The sequence below is a fragment of the Rhagoletis pomonella genome, unplaced genomic scaffold, assembly GCF_013731165.1.
Source record: "Rhagoletis pomonella isolate Grant_MI unplaced genomic scaffold, Rhpom_1.0 Rhpom_scaffold_00005, whole genome shotgun sequence".
In the NCBI taxonomy this organism is placed as follows: Eukaryota; Metazoa; Arthropoda; class Insecta; order Diptera; family Tephritidae; genus Rhagoletis; species Rhagoletis pomonella.
The window spans coordinates 30,169,416-30,169,818 of NW_023458559.1; positions in this window are offsets into that span (position 1 = coordinate 30,169,416).

Below are 403 nucleotides of genomic sequence, written 5' to 3' on the forward strand. Positions count from 1 at the left end.
CATTTCTGCTTTTACTCACATTTAACTTTCGCTTGCAGCGCGACAGATTTAGCAACAGATTAGTGCGCAGCTGTGCAAATATTGCGCTACGCTCTAGCAAATTCTCCAAACATGAGATCTTACGCAGCGCATATTGATAGCGATGCGCTGCATCGTGAAAGCGATTCTTGCGGTAGAGAACATTGCCATCCTCTAGTAGTTTATTTAGCAGCACCACCAAAATCTCCGGCTTACCCATCGCCATACTCCATGTGGTGGGTCCAAGTTTGGCGCCGCGTCGTAGAAATACTTGTACCACTTGTATGTTGCGGCATGCGATCGAACGATCTAGCGGTCGCATGCCATTCACATCGATGTGTTCTATATTCGCGCCCTGCTCGAGCAGATAGAGCACCAGCGCTGC